The sequence below is a fragment of the Vombatus ursinus genome, unplaced genomic scaffold (assembly GCF_900497805.2).
Source record: "Vombatus ursinus unplaced genomic scaffold, bare-nosed wombat genome assembly UNPS02014167.1, whole genome shotgun sequence".
Taxonomy (NCBI): Eukaryota; Metazoa; Chordata; class Mammalia; order Diprotodontia; family Vombatidae; genus Vombatus; species Vombatus ursinus.
The window spans coordinates 2456850-2472762 of record NW_020953945.1 but is presented as its reverse complement, the minus strand read 5'-3'; the positions used below and the strand labels follow the sequence as shown (position 1 = coordinate 2472762).

Below are 15913 nucleotides of genomic sequence, written 5' to 3'. Positions count from 1 at the left end.
TGATGATGATGATGGTGATGATGATGACGGTGATGATGATGATGATGATAATGACGGTGATGATGATGATGATGATGGTGATGATGATGACGGTGATGATGGTGGTGGTGGTGGTAATGGTGATGGATGACTGTCATATTGCTAGGGCACTTCGAGGTTTGCAGTGTTTTCCCCTTATCATTCTTGTGAGGTAGGCAGCCAAAAAAAAAAAAACAAAAGAGATCTTAGGCTGCCTTAATCTGTCCTGGCCTAGTGTCTAGCACAGGGAAGGTGGCAGTTCCCCTTGCCTTCTGTTGAAGTTGAGGACATTCGGTCTGGAGACCACATTTTAGGAAGTCCAATGACGAATGGGCGTGCCTCTAGAAGAGGGCAGCCCAGATGACGGCTGAACTGGAAGCCCAGCTTTCAAAGGATGCGCTGAAGGGCTGGGGAGGCTTAGCCTAGACCATAGCAGGGTTGTATTATCATTTCTGTTTGGAGAGGGAGCATTAGCTGAGGATGTTGTGGAGGGGATTTTTGCCTTAAGCCCTGAGGTTCTGGGGTTCTACTGGATGTTTAACGCCGGGGGAGAAGCACAGCAGGTACAAGTCATGGTTCCCACCTATGTGAGGCTCACAAGCAAAAGATCACAAAGTCCTCCCTCCAGAGTTGGAAGGGAACTCAGAGACCAACTAGTCCAACTCTCTCCCTTTACAGAAGAGAAAACTGAGGCCTGAGAGGTCAGAGGGTCACACTTAGAATTGGAATGGACTGCTAAGGCCACACCCTTCAACCTCCTCCCACAGAGAAGGGAGCTGAAGGCTAGAGATGTGGAATGAGCCCAGATACCCCAGGGGGACAGCCCTCTGTAGCAGTCAAGTGGGAAGGGACTCCAGAGTGCATCTGGTTGGCAAACTCTAAATGGAGCCTGTCTAGAGTTGATCTGTACATGGCGGTCGGCATGCTCTCTCCCCAATTAGAGTGGGAGCTCCTCGAGGGCACGGACTAGCTCACTCTTTGTATCCCCAGAGCTTAACACAGTGTCTGGTATATACTCTTACTGTTCAGTCATTTCAATTTAAGGTTCTTAGCAAAGATACTGGAGTGGTTTGCCATTTCCTTCTCCAGCTTATTTTATAGATGAGGAAACTGAGGCATATAGGGTTAAGTGACTTGCCCAGGGTCACACAGCTAGTAAGTATCTGAGGCCAGATTTGAACTCAGGTCTTTCTGACTCCAGCCCTGGCACTCTATCCATAGGGCCACCTAGCGCAAAGTAGACGCTTAATGAATGTTTATCAACTGACCACCTCTGTTTGAGTATCTCCAGCAATGGGGAATTCACTGCATCATGAGGTAGCAGCCACACTTAGCTCCCTCCACATCCTTGGTCTAGAACCCTAGCCTCCCCCACTCCCTGAAAGCCCCATTCCCACACTCCCCACCAGTGACTTGGGACATTTGAAAAGGCGTTACCCCTCCCCATCCTCTTCCTCCAATGCTTCATCTTGGCATGCCGATAGAGCCTAAGCTCCAGGAGGGTTTAGCAAAGTAGAAAGACTTCTTGGATGGGCCTGGCTGCACTGGAGACTGCCACCACCAGGCAGGCAGGAATTTGGTTTCTGTTTTATTTTTTACTACAATCAGCTCTTAAGTCCAGGAGGGGCCAAGACCTGGGTTAGCTTAGGGCAGGCCCCAGATGCTTGAAGGACTGACCTAGGGCTTTTAGATGGGCAATGGAGGAACTCAGAGGAAATCCCTGAGCCTTCATGACCCTTCTCTCCCCTCCTCTTCCCCTCACTGCTTAGTGTCACTAGTCCTGGGTTCTAGTCCCTGCTGTGCCCCTTGGTAGAGGGGTGACCTCAAGTAATTCACACAAGCCAAGTCCTATTATTAGATAACATCTTGGGCACCCCACCAGCTACAACTGACTATTCTCTAGACCTGCATCAGTCAAGGGTCCTGGGTGAAATGATCAGTGAATGAAGGAATGGATGGATAGATGGATGGATGGATGGAAGGACGGACAGATGAAAGCACTCCCTGGGCTACATCCTGCACTAAGTGCTGGAGATACAAATACAAAAGCCAGACAGCCCCTGAGTTCAAGGAGCTTACATTCTAGTGTACTATAACATGTTTCAGAGAGTGATGGCCAGGGAAGGTGTTTTGGTCTGGAAAGTCCCAAGGACAGGGAATGGAGCAATGGGAATGGGACAGATGACTAGCATGTCTTTATTGGAAGTAACGGAAATGTTGATTTAATTAAAGTGAAAGATTGGGGTGGGGTGTCCAGATAGAATAGGCTCTCACTCATCAGGATAGCATAGCTCCAGGGCAGGGTTCCAAAGCTTCTCTAAGGCATGGTACCATTTGGAGGCTGTGACAGTGACGAGTGACCAAGGAGAAATATGGTGGGATCCAAAGCCAGACCAATCAGAAGATCAATATAGAGACAAGTATGCAAAGTCTTGGTCTGAGTCTGCGACTGTCTGTGAAGGGCATGGACTTTGGTGAAGCAAGAAGTAACTCAAGTCCAGGGGGATGACTTATTCAAGAAAGAATTCTGACCAAACCAGGAAAATGGGCAATTCCTCCAGAGGAGAGGGCGGGCAGGTGGGCAGCAGTTGCGGATAACAGTGCTGATGTGGACACCAGTGCTTCTCAGCTGCCTAGAGACAAGCGATGAGGACAAGCAGGACCTATGCTGGGGGGCTGCTGGGCCCGAACCTGGCCCTCAGACTGTGGCTTCAGGCCTGTGTGTATTGCTAGGAGGGTGAATAAGTGAGCCAGGCCACTGCAGCAAAGCAGTGCAATGATGTGATGTCTGGTTACCAGGGTGGCCTCCCCTGTGCTCCTGGATTCGTGTTGTTCTGGGTTGTTGTGTCTCTGGGGAAAGTCTCCTGTACGAGAGGAGCTGGAGGCCAAAAACACACCATCTGCCAAAGGGATGGCCGTGGTGACTTTGCCACAAGGTCAGTGATAGCTGCATTTCTGATGACATCATTTGAGGCCCTTGCTACTCCTTTCTTCTCATCTAGCACACTGCACAATGTACTGGAAAGAATGGTAGTCATACAGTCACAAGTCCTGGGTTCAATTCCTAGCTCTGCCACTTACTAGCTGTGTGACCTTGGACAAGTCATCTCTTCTTTATGGATCTTAATGTTCTCCTCTGTAAAATGAGGGAGGAGGTTGAGAAGATTCCTTCTCCCCCTGGCATTCTGGGAACCTTCTCCTTTCGCTGTCTGGAGAAAAATGGAACCCATTATGAGCGGGTGGAGAATTAGGTGTAAGAGGAGGGCAAAGAGAGAAGAGCCAAGAGGCAGGTGCAGAAGGACTCACAAAAGAGACTTGGGCCTCCCAGGCCTTGCCAAGGAACCAAGAGGGTGGCCGAGCTTGAGGAACTGCAGAGAGAGAGAAAGAGATCCAATATGAGGGAGGAATCCTTTCCAAGGCTGCTCTAGTAGAAAGACTCAGCATCTTTCACTGACTATGTGACCTTGCCCCCGTAGCACTGGGATTCCTCGTCTGTAAGGGGAGTTCAATTTAGATGGTTTCTGAAGTCCCTTCCAGCTGTGATCCAAGTCTTTGTGCCACAGCTCTCCCATGCTAGATTCTAAAGCCCCTCCCAGCTTTCTCGTTTCACGTTCTAACTACAGTCCCTCTCAGTTCTGACTTTTTGTGTTCTAAAGCTTCCTGCAATGACATCCAATCAATCAATAAGTATTCCTTCTAGGGAAAAAGAAGGGGACAGAAGGGAGAGCAAAAAGGCAGATGATTTGGAAAAGAAAGACTTCTCAATACTTGGCAAAGTCTCTTCCATCTCCGACATTCACATGGCCTATATTCTAAGGTCTCTTTCTATGTTCTCCCCCAACTCGGACATTCTAGATTCTCAGTCAGTAGTCTCTAAAGTGAAGGCTCTTGCGACCCCCAATGAGTCATGGCATGGTCTTGAGGGATAAGCCAATTATAAAGGGAAAATATGAACCACACCCTCACATCCCACCTTCTTCCACAATAGCCCATCCTGGGGCTTGTCTCCAACAAGCCCCTCCCCCACCTTCACCACTATCGCCCAACAACACCCTTGTACTTGACTCCCTCTAGCCCTGGCCTCTCATGGCTAGACAAGTCCTGCTCAGATGGGTCATAACCTAATGATTACCTGGGCCCCCACACCAGCACATGGAGAGGCAGAATGTCCACTGCCCCACAGTGTCCTGGATTTGCCAGGATCTGCACTCCCAGGCAGGGGTTGCTGAGCACAAAATACCTGACCCCATGGAATAAGTGGGCATGGATGGGTTGTGATCTTATCATAGATCTCATGACATCATAACCCACCCCTTTTCCAGACATCCCTCTGACAGAATAGGACACCCCACTGTTTTCCTGGTCACCCAGGTTCATAACTTTGGTGTCATCTTCAAATATTCGCCTCACTCCCACCATGCCAAGTCTGATTGACTCCACATTCACAAACATCATTTGTCTCCAACCCAACCTCCCCATTTACATGATCACCTCCCTGCCCCCAATCAGTTCAGACTCACTTGACCTCTCACCAGCATTACTACAATAACCTTGTAACTGGTCTCCTTGACTCCACTCCCTCCACTGTCCAACATATCCTCCACCCAGCCGTCACTCTGATAGTCCTAGAGCACAGGGCTGACCATGTCATTCTCCTCCTCTGCTGGCTGCCTGCTGACTTTAGGAAAAAATGTTTCATCTTCATCTTTTTTAAAATTTATATTTTTGTTTAAGTTTGAACACATACATAATTATCAGTACAATAGTACATGTATATAATTACAAATAAGTAAATATGAAAATACTGGGGTATGTGCTCAAAAATTTTTTTCTGATGGAGTTTACACTCAAAAAAAATTTGAACACCACCATTGTGAAGTCCCTTCCAACTCTGATATTCTCTGTCCTAAGGTCTTTCCAGATTTGACATTCTATGTCCTAAGGTTCCATCTACCTCTAATACTCTATGCTCTGTGTTCTAAAGTCTTATATAAACCTACACAATCATCCTGACTCTGCTCTCAGCATTGGTGATCACCTGGCTTTTCAACAGTCTGTCCCTACAGCCCGTCACCATTTGGGTGTAGGAAAGCTATCCCTAGAGGCTTCCAGAGAGCTGTCCTTTAGGTGTTTAGCTGGACAGATGGTGTGATATAAAGGAGGGGGTCAGCAAATGAGGGGGCATATAAAGAACTTCAGCTGTCAATAGAGATTCTCCAAACTGATCCCTGAAAAGGCAGTGAAAAGTGATCGGTCTGGTTTTAAGTCAGCAATTCCATTTGCCATGGAATCTGCCGAGAGGGCTTCTTGAAGACTCTGTTGATCTCTCCCTAAAGATGGCCACCTTTTGGCTTGGCTCACTAACGAAGGCCCAAACCCCTTGCTCAGCTGCATTATTTCCTCCTTCTCCTTCATAGCTTTCAGAGCCTTCATGCTTATATATTTATTTACTTCTCTCAGTTCAGTCCAAAGCAATGCCTGGCCTTGTTTCCTCTAGTTGATTCAACATTCCTTGAGAAATGCTATCAAGACCTCCATCTGGTCTTGGTGGGGTAAGGGCCAGGAGAAAGGGAGATTATGCTGCTGGAAGGGTTACAGACCCACAGAGTATCAGAGCTTGAAAAGACGTTGGAGCCTTTCCTGGCTGTGACCAGTAAACAGCCATGGACAGCAAAGTCTCTCGTGATACTCTCCATGAAGCTGTTGGGAGGTCCTGCATGGAACCCAGTGCAAATGCAGAACAATGTTGGAAACTGTGGAGCTGCAGATCAGTTTGAAGAACTATGATCCCCAAAAGAACAAACGTTTTTCTGGCACCATCAGGCTCAAATTTTCTCCATGTGTCCTGAGGCTGAGGCTGTAGAAAGCCCCCACATGGATACTGAGGCCCTGAGGAAGTTGAACAACAACAAGAAATTGGTCAAGAAGCTGGCCCTTGTTGGCCTCTGAGTCCTTGATGAAGCAAATCTCCCAAATCCTGGGTCCTGGTCTGAACAAAGCTGGCAAGTTTCCATCTTGGCTCACCCACAATGAGAATATGGCAGCAAAGGTCGATGAGATTACATCTATTATCAAGTTTCGGATGAAGAAGGTGCTGTGTCTGGTGGCGGCTGCCGGCTATGAGAAGATGACAGATGACAAGCATGTCGACTACATCCATCTAGCTGTCGATTTCTTGGTTTCTCTGCTAAAGAAAACTGGCAAAACATGAGGGGATTGTATATCAAGAGCATGTGGACAAGCCTTAGTGTCTGTATTAAATCAACATGGTATTAATAAATGGATGCAGCCACTAAAAAAAAAAATGTCCTTAGAACAGATAAAGACAAATCTGAGAGACACCTGAGAATGATAAAATGTCAGCATGCAGCACTGGATGTCAGAGCTTAGAAGGAACCTTAGAACACAGGATTCTAGATCAGATAGAACTTCAAAAGTTGGAGGGACCTTAGAACATAGAACATGGGATGTCAGAATTAAAAAGCTAGAAAACCTCAGAGAACTGGTACAGGAGTTCTTAACCTCAGGTCATCTGGTCAATAAGCACTTATTAAAGGCCTACTATGTGCTAGGCACAGTGCTGATACAACACATTCAGTCATTTTAGTCGTGTCCAACTCTCCATGACCCCATTTGGGGTTTTCTTGGCAAAGATATTGGAGTGCTTTGCCATGTCCTTCTCCAGTTCATTTTACAGATAACAAAACTGAGGCAAATAGGGTTAAGTGACTTGCCCAGGACCACACAGCTAGTAAGTATCAGAGGTCAGATTTGAACTCAGTTCTTCCTGACTCCAGGCCTGGAGTTCTATCCACTGTGCCACCTAGCTGCCCTTTTAGCCACAAAAGGGAGAACAGATACGGAATGATAACTATTGAGAGGTTTTTAAGGATGGGGGAAGTGTGGGCAGTTTGTAGGCAGTAGGGATGTAGCCAGTGTGCAAGAAGAGACTGAAGATAAGTGAGAGACTGAATATGATGGAGGAGGAAATCTGCTGGAGAAGATGGGACGGTGGGATCTTTTGTGCTGGTAGAGAGATTGGCTTTGGCCAGAAGAAAGGCCACCTCTTCATGTGAGACAGGGGAAAGAGGAGATCTAGAATCTCAAAGGGAGTCTAGAGTCTGAGATGAGGAGGAGGGGAGGGGACGGAGCTCTTGGTGAGTGGTCTCAATTATTGGGGGCAGGGGGAGCCGCGGGAAGCTTAAGAAGGCATGGAAAGACTTGAAAAAAGCCATGGCAGTTGAGTGGAATAGTGAGTTAATTAGAGAGTTAGAAAGGGATTGCCTTGCAGCAGTGAGGGCCCCGTTGAGATTACGTAACATAAATTTGTGATGGACTCAGCACAGCTTCATTTTTTCTCCAGCTTCATTCAGCAATATTTGTATAGGAGTGAATGGTGGGAGTGTTCCAAGGTTGCAACTTGGCGGGGCAAGATCAATGATATGATAAAGGGACCAGGGACTCAAAAGAAAAGGAAAATATAGAATTAATTGGTTCACCAAGGGGTCAGGATGGAAAAGGGAGGAGTTGTGGCCAATGTAGGGGTTGTGGCCTCAAAAAGAACTGAGGGGTCAAGGACTGGAGGTCATGGGAAGGATGAAGAACAAGGTTTGGAGGTGCAAATCAGAGCAAGACGTGGAATGACAACAGATTGTGATCAGATAAGAGAATTTACATGGAAGTGGTACGTTTGTGGGTGACGGCAATATCGAAGCATTACCAGCTTTGTGTGTAATTGAGATGAGGTAAAAGAGTAGGTCATGGGGAATGATTAAGTTGAGGAACTGTAAGAGTATCAGTACATGAAGTGAAGTCCCCTGGCATGAGGGCAGGAGTTGAGAAGGAGAGAAGGACTGTGATGCGTGCCTTGAATTCACCCAGGAAGGAAGGAGAGTATCCTGGAGGTCTGTGGACAAAAGCTTAGGTTCTGATGGAGTGGTAGACAGAATTTGAGTGGGCCTCAAAGGACATTGAACCCGGAAGTGGCTCTCCAGCCGAATAGGGGAGCATGGAATAGTACCACCCTCTCACATCAATCAGTGAGTTGGGGGAAATGAATGAATGAATGAAAGTATAACCAGAGCTGAAAATGGAGGCCAGGGAAGCTGTGTCATTGGGAAGGGGACACGTTTCAGTGACAGCCAGACGATGAAAGGATTGCGAAAGGAAAGGATTTCAGATGAAAAAAGAAACACAAAGAGCTTGCTGCCTGGGGCGATTCCCAAGGGGAAAGAGGGTACAATAAACCTTCTTTAAACAGCTGGCCAGTTAACCACTTGTCTGTCCGCAAAGGCCACTTGCAGGGCCCTCACGTGCACATCTACGCCAGGTCAGTGGAGCCAAGGCAGGCTCTGCCTTCACCGAAACCATCCCCCCCAAAGTGAAATTTATTTTTGAGTATCTGCCCTTGACAACCCATTGAGCCCTCTAGTGCCTTTACTTGCCCTGGGCCTCCTGCTGTGACAACCCAGTGATCTGGACACAGAAGATGTTGTGGATTTTCAGGACTTTGGGAAGGAAAAGGTAGAGAAGTTAAGGGTTTCCCTACACAAGGTAGGCGAGGAATGAGAACAAACAGGCTTTCCTTGTCTGGATGAGAATGGGAGACATGACTGGCAGGTTTTGGGAGGCAGAGAGAAAGGACAGAAGAAAGAGCCTTCCCCAGGGGAGGGAATACCTGAGTAGGAACTGGAAGGAGAGGAAGGGTTTACACAGGCAGAGATGCTGGGGGCGGGGAGAGGGGGAGGTTCCAGGCCTGAGGGGCAGTCTAAACAAGGCAGTCACTGTGGAAAGAGAAGGTAGGGTTGGGAAACAGCAGCTGTCCTGTTATGGCCAGAAGAGAATCGGTGAATAGGAACAGGCCACGGGAAGGTTGGAAAGGAAGATTGAGCCAGGGTGTAGAGGACAGTGGATGCTCCAAGCAGGAGAGCACGTTTGGTCCTGTGGCCATGCTGGGCAGAGAAGGGACATGCTCAGGTCTGGGTCAAATGAAGACTATTACTAAATGGGAAGATTGGAAAGCCATAAGGGGCTTCAGCAACCCCCTCCAAAAAAAGGATCCTCACTACAATGTATCCAGTGAGGGAAAAATAATTGTTAGCATTTCAGTGGCCTTCAAGATTTGTAAAACTCCTCACGTAATAACCTTGGGAGGTAGCATCCCCATTTTATGGAAGAGGAAACTGAGGCAGGCTGAGAGGTGAAGTACCCAGAGCATCACATGGCTGAGGGTGTATGTGTGTGTGTGTGTGTGTGCGTGTGTGTACGTGTACAGCCTCCATAAATATTTAAGCATTCTAAAAATGAGCTATTGTGATTACCTGCTGAGAGGTCGTCCGATATCTGTTTGAAGGCCCTGTCTCTACAGATATTCCATTTCACTTTCATGTAGCTCAAATTGGGAGGGAGCTTTTCCTGACCCCAAGCCCAATCTGGCCTCTTTGCCACTTCTATCGCTGCTCCCGGCTCAGCCTTCGGGGAGCAAGCAGACAAGGCCAACCCCCTTTGCACTCGGCAGTTTGGGCAGTATGCAAAGGAAGGATGGGAAAGCAGGAGGCACCACTGGCAGGAAGACCAGTCAGAAGGACACACCAGGAATGGGCGGATCTTAAAAAGAGGAGAGGGAATGTTACATCTGGAATGGCCTGCAGAGGAGACAGCACCAAAGAACAGTTTGACCTGAACGCAGAGTCTGTGTAAAAGCCTGAAGAGGGAGGCTGGAGCCAGATTTTGGGGATGGGGATTAAATGCCAAACGGAGGAGCCAGCCTTTGATCTTAGAGGGCAAGAGGCAGCCTTTGGACTTCTTAAACAGGGAGTGACACGGGCAGGCTGGAGCTCTAGGACTGTCACCTTGGAAGATGTCAATGCTGAGTGCAGACAATGAAAATGGGAAGGATGGGTCAGTGGAGGGACCAGGAAAGGCCTTGTGTGAGCTCAGGGGGCTCCTTAGCTGAGCCTTGGAGAGAGTGTGCTGCCCCCGACCAACCAGGCTACCAAGGAGCCAGAGGTGCCTCCCCACAGCACTCAGCAGCCGCTTCTGCTCAGAGCACAAGGGCAGAACCGGATTCTGCGGGGACCCATCCAGCGTGACCAGGCCATGAAGCTACACACGAGAACATTCTCCTGAGCGGACCAGAGGCGGTGGCCGATTCTGCTGGGGCAGCTCTTTGACTGGGGACGAACCCTGTCCAGCATCAGAGCCTCTCGCTTCCTTCTGAGGGAGCAGGTAGAGACGTCCCAGGGTGGGCTGATGGGCAGGGCTGAAAAGCCTGGGAAGGAAGAACACAGCAGCCCCAGCAAAAGAAAATGAAGCCCTGAAAGGGAAGGAAGGACGACTGATCTTCCAAGGAGGAGGCCTAAGAACTGACACTTAGAGCTATGAGGCCCTGGGCAAGTCATTTCCCCTTTTCAGCCTCAGTTTCCTTGTCTGTAAAATGGGGCCAAGAATCCTTGCATGACCCCACCCCACAGAACGGTTGGGAGGAAGGCACCTCCTCTGAAGCAGGAAAGAACACTTGAGTAAGAGCCAGGAGAGATGTGGCTTACCCACAACAACAAACCACCCTTTGCTGCTATTTTTTCTCTACCACAAGAAGCCTTGGTGTCTCTAGGAGAGAATGATGTTCCCTCATTTTTTATCTAGGTGATAACCAAAAGGCAAAGGTTTGGGTGCTGCTCGAGGCCGATTTTCCCCAAAAAACTGAGGGAAGGGTCCCAGCCGCGAGTTGGATTCTGCTCATCTCTCCACCATGCTCCTTGACCTCTCTGCAGCCTTGGACACTGTCCACCCCTCTCCCCACCTTAGTCCTCTCTTCTCTCTAGAACACCTCTCTCTCCCCTGGTTCTCTGACCCTGGCTCCTTCTCCACCCCCTTTGCTGGATTGTCCTCGAGGTCAGACCCTCTCACCACAGACATCCCTCAGGGCTCTATGCTGGGCCCTCCTCCCTTCTCCCTCTGCACCACGTCACTGGGTGAGCTCTTTGGCTCCCACGGGTTCTTCTTGTTCAGGCAGCCGGCAGTGTCTGACTCTTCAGGACCCCTGGACCAACTGTCCTTCAGGTTTTCTTGGCAAAGATACTAGAGTGGCTTATCATTTCCTTCTCCAGGGGACCAAGTAGATCCTTTTGTCAGGCAATCAGAGGTTAAGTGACTTGTCCAGAGTGACACAGCTAGGAAGTGTCTAATGCTGGATTTGAACTCAGGTCTTCCTGACTCTGGATGCAGTGCTCTATCCACTGAGTCCCCAGCAGCCTCAATCACCTCTATGCTGATGATTCTCAACTCTACTTATCCAGCCCTAATCTCTCTGCTGACATCTCCACCTGAATGTCCCACAGATGTCTTTAAAAATATCCCAAACTGAATGATTTTTCTCTTCCCCAAGCATTCCCCCCTTCAGAACGTCCCTCCATCTCCCCAGGCAGCCGGGCTTGAAACCTAAGTGTCCTCCTCACTCCCTCCCTCTGTCTCCCCATCCACATCTAATCTGTTGCCAAGCACTGTCTCCGGGACATCCCTCGAGAAGCCCCTTCCCTGCTCTGCTGTGGCCGCCGCCCTTGTGCCGGTCCTCATCACTTCACGCCTGAATGGTGGCAGTTGGACCTGCTGCTGGTCCTGCCTCAATTCTCTATCTGCTCCAGGCCATCCAGCATTCAGCTGCCCCCCTGGACTCCCCCAACCCCAGCAGTTCCCTCTCTGGCTCTCCAAGATCCTCTTTGGGCCGCTGAAAGCCTTTCTCCCTTCCTCCTTGCCTGCATCTTTCCAATCTGCTTGCCCCTGCTACCCCTGAATCCCTTTCAACCCAGTGACCCTGGCTTCCTGGCCGGTCCTCAGCCAGGACACTATTTCCAGACTGCTGTCCTCTGTGCCAGAAGGCTCTCCCTCCTCATTTCCACCTCCTGGCTTCCCCAGCTCCCTTCACATCTCAGCTAAAATCCCACCCCCCACGGAAGCCCTTCCCCATTTGCCCCCAGTCCCTTTGGCTTCCTTTTGCTGGTTATCTCCCACTTAGCCCCTCCTCCTCCTTGCTCCTCCAAATCTCCTTCATTTGGCTTCTGCCCCCTCCCCTCCTCCTGCATCACTCCCACAAGTTTCTTCAGCCTCCTGGTCAGGGTGAGGAGGATATGGGAAGTCTCTGCCCAGTCGCAAGCGTGCCTTTCCCACAGCTTGATCTCCTTGGAGGTGCCTATGGCAGGCATGGCCAAGACATTTAAACTGCCCCAACACATTATCCTACAAGAGTTTTGTGAGGTAGGTATTATTATTATTATTTCCATTTTGCAGATGAAGAAACTGAGGCTTGGAGCAAGCAAGCGTCTTAGAAGCAGGATTCTAAACTCAGCCTTTCTACTATACCACACCCCCTTCTCTCCTCCGACACTGCCCCTCACCTTGGTGCAGACCCCCATCACCTCACGCCTGGACTACTGCAATAACTGCCAGGGTGGGGAGGGTCTGCCAGCTTCCAGTCTATCTGCTATTCAGCCACTAAAGTGACTTTCCTAAAGCTCAGGTCTGACCACGTCACCCCCTCCTCAATAAACTCCAGGATCAAATATTCAAAGTGGATCATAGCCTGGCCCCCTCCTCCTACAGGAAGCCTTCCCCAGGCCCCCTGTTGACTACCTCCCATTTCTCCTGTCTAGTTTGTTTAAGCATACTTGTTTGCTTCCTGTCTCCCCGTTAGACTGTGACGTCCCTGAGGGAGGGACTGTCTTTTTTGCCTTTCTTTGCACCCCCAGTGCTTAGCACAGTGTCTGGCATCTAGTAGGTGCTTAATAAATGCTTCTTGATGGAATGACCCCACTGCCTCTCCAGGACTGAATCTTCTCTGTCACTAGCCCACCCTGTGGTCTGGGGCAATCCCAGGGTCTCAGTCTGTGGAGAGGGCTACAAAGGATGTCTGCTACAGACCCCTCTCCCTCTGGCCCTGTGCTGCTCTGCTCTCAGACCTGGGCCCAGGAAGAACATCACCACCAGGCTTGTGGAGAGACCACAGCCTCTCACCACCAGGAGTCGGACACCTGGAGGGAGGGGCATGCCCTTCCAAGGGCTTTGTCCTTCCAGGACGCTGGGAGAAAAACTCCAGGGGATAAGCATCAGAAGCCCATGTGTGGAAACCACAGGAAGAGTCTGATCTCTGCCACCTAGAGTCCTCTGTCCAGGAGAATGGGGAGCAACTCGGCAGGGCATAGGCCGCCCTGGGGTGCCAGGGTTCCAGAATTCCTTCGGAGGGAAGGCTTTGGAGTGTGTATGTGTGGCAGCAGCTGGTAGGAGGCTGCTAAGCTGATGGGCCACGAGATCGGGGCCTCATCCTGGCTTCAGCACTGATGCCTTCAATGACCTTGGACAAGTCCCTTTCCTTCTGGTCTCATCTGCTATACAACAGCAAGCCCTCACTCTCTTACATGACAGCAGAAAAGAGGGCACAGAAAATTCAAGAGGAAAGAAGGGACGGAGGACTCACGAAGAGCCTACTATGCTCGACATACTTGCTAAGCACCTTACAAATAGCCCAATAACCCTGGGACACAGGTGCTCTTATTCCTACTTTGCAGTCAAGGAAACCGAGGCAGGCAGAGGCTAAGTGCCTTGCCCAGGGACTCACAGCTTGGAAGTATCAAAGCTGGGTTCCTGCCTCCGGGCCCTGGGTCACTAGTTGCCTCTTAGAGTGCATGTAACACCCCCATTAGACTGGCTGCTCTGTGAGGGCAGGAATTGCTCCTTATTGGTCCTGGGGCCATCCCCAGTGTCCACCCCGAGGTCACAAGTCTTCCATTCAGTAAACTTTTGTTAAGGAGACCAAGGTTACCATGCTGGGCACTAGGGAAGACACAAAATGAAATCCTGAAGCCAGTGACCAGCACTCGAGCATGAAGGGAAAATCGACTCCAGACTGTGCCTTCGAGGGGCTTGCTGTCTAGCAGCACAAACCCTGTGGACGTGGGGTCCAGTTTCTTGGTCTTGAGCCTTTCTTTCCATACTTAGACTGCTCCTTCCAGGAGGGGGCCCACGACCTCCTGAAGTCAGCCTCACCCCTCTGAGGAGCTCACAAGCTGACATCAAATCCAAACCAGTCCCCATCACCGCCCATCTGTTCCTAAGGCCAAATGGCCAAAGTCGGAGTGTACTGAAGGAAGCCAGCCTCTAGAGTAAACCTCAGACATCAGCAAACACTCAAAATCAGAGCTTGATTTATTGATTTACTGATTATTCTGAACTTAAGAAAGGGAAGGGGAAAATGCTAATAATGCAGATTAATCTTTAAGGTGTATCTTGTATACAGTTGTGATTTTTTTTTCTGGAGAGTCAGTTGTTAAATATATTAAACATTTACAAGCACACCCAGGTATAAACCCAATCCCTTTTCCATCCTCCCCCTTGCCCTCTGCCCTCCTCCCAGACTTGTCTTCTCCAAGCTAACCATCCCCAGTTCTTTCAAGTGATTCCTCCATGGCTTGTTCTTTTTGGTTTTTGGTTTTTGGTGAGGCAATTGGGGTTAAGTGACTTGCCCAGGGTCACATAGCAAGGAAGCATCAAGTGTCTGAGGCTGTATTTGAACTCAGGTCCTTCTAACTCCAGGGCTGGCATGGCATGTTCTTGAGGCCTTTCACAACTGGCCACCATCCAGTCTGTCAATGAGCTCCCTAAAGTGGGGCATCTAGAACCTAACACAAGACTCCAGGGAGGGGCTGAATAGGACTGAGTCTCTCATAGTGCCACCCTAGGTCGGTGTGCTTTAAGGTCACCAGGCCACCCCAACCACATGTAGACTTGGTAGGTCCATTTTGCATTAGGCATTGCCTCCCCTTGCCCTCCAGTCCAGACCTGGACTTGAACCCAAGCCAAGTTGGTAGACCATGCCAGACACCTCATTACTTTCAAGAGCCCGCATAAAACCAGCTCAAGCCATCCCCTCCCCTCACCTGGACAAGGGCCACAGCTTTCCCATTGGCCCCTCTCCCGTTGCACTCCGCCTCCACCACCACAAGGTGACTTTCCTAATTAGAGCAGATCTCTGACCACGCCCCTGCCCTGCCCACATGCCCCAGGGGGTCCGGCTGCCTCCTCTGTTTAGCATTTAGAACTCACCCCATCCAACTCTAGCCCACCCTTCTTTGGTGTGCATCCCTCCCTTCCACACATCTATGTTCCAGTCAAACTAACCTTTCTGCTCCTCACACATGACAGACCATCTCCCATCTCCCAAGCCTTGGCCCCGGCTGGACCCCAGGCCTGGGATTCACCCCCTTCTCCCTTCTGCCTCTTAGAATGCCATTCCTTTCAAAGGTTAGCCCCAAACCACCTCCTCTAGAGTACCATAGATTTAGAGCTGGAAAGAACCTTAGAGGTCATGGAATCTAGCTCCCTCATTTTACAAAGGTAGGAACTGAGGCTCACAGAGATTAAGAACCTGAGCAGGGTCACACAATAATAAGTATCTGGGATGGGATTCAAACCCTGGAGTCTTCCTGACTCCAAGTCTCGTGCCCAGCCACTATGCCGGCTGACCCCCTGAAGCCTTTCCAGATGTCTCCAGCTGTAGTGACTTCCTTCCCCCAAATTACCCTGTATTTCTTCTGTAAGTATGTGGACATATCCCCCTACCCCCACCATAGAACAAAAGCCCCTTTGGTGCAGGGACTTCCGTCTCTGTACTCCCAGTGCTTCGCAGAGTGCCTAGCACAGAGCAGGCCCTTAATGATCAAAGATGAAATGAGAACCCAGAGCAACCTCTGGTCAAGAAGGTATCAGAGCAGGCCTTCACTGGAGAACTTAACAAATGGTTGCTAAGTTGGAGGGCAAGCAGGGCCATGACAGTAATCTTAGGCTCAAGGAGGGTCAGAACTGGGAGGGGCCTTAGAACAGGGGATGTCAGGGCTGGGAGGGCTTT

The 15913-nt window shown here is 49.8% G+C and overlaps 1 protein-coding gene and 1 pseudogene across 1 annotated transcript in view; one reads left to right on the top strand and one right to left on the bottom strand.

Annotated features, from left to right (window-relative positions):
• RSPH14 (radial spoke head 14 homolog) overlaps positions 1-15913 on the bottom strand; it is a 190498-nt gene that overhangs the window by 55395 nt on the left and 119190 nt on the right. The window lies entirely within an intron of this gene.
• Positions 5682-8492, top strand: LOC114041138 (annotated as a pseudogene).